Genomic DNA, 311 nt, shown 5'->3' with positions numbered 1-311 from the left:
ATCATTTTCAATAATATCGTTACATCATATCAGTGCGCGACCAATGATTAACACGATAGACTCCCATAACTCACAACATTCCTTCATCTACCTGGGTACCCCATCATAACATTCATAACCATGACACATGCTATTTCATAACAAGTCATAGCAACGCCCCTGTCCTTATTTTGTCACGTAGCTATGTTACATAAAGTCGTGAATGATCGATAAAGAGTACCTGAGAGGACTTGCATTCTTCATCGTGGGATTTTCTGTTGATTTTTAATTTGATTTAATTTTGAATATATGTGGCCTAGATTCGGTTTTAT

This window comes from Penaeus monodon, chromosome 19 (assembly GCF_015228065.2).
Source record: "Penaeus monodon isolate SGIC_2016 chromosome 19, NSTDA_Pmon_1, whole genome shotgun sequence".
NCBI lineage: Eukaryota > Metazoa > Arthropoda > Malacostraca > Decapoda > Penaeidae > Penaeus > Penaeus monodon.
Note: the sequence above shows the minus strand (reverse complement) of the source record.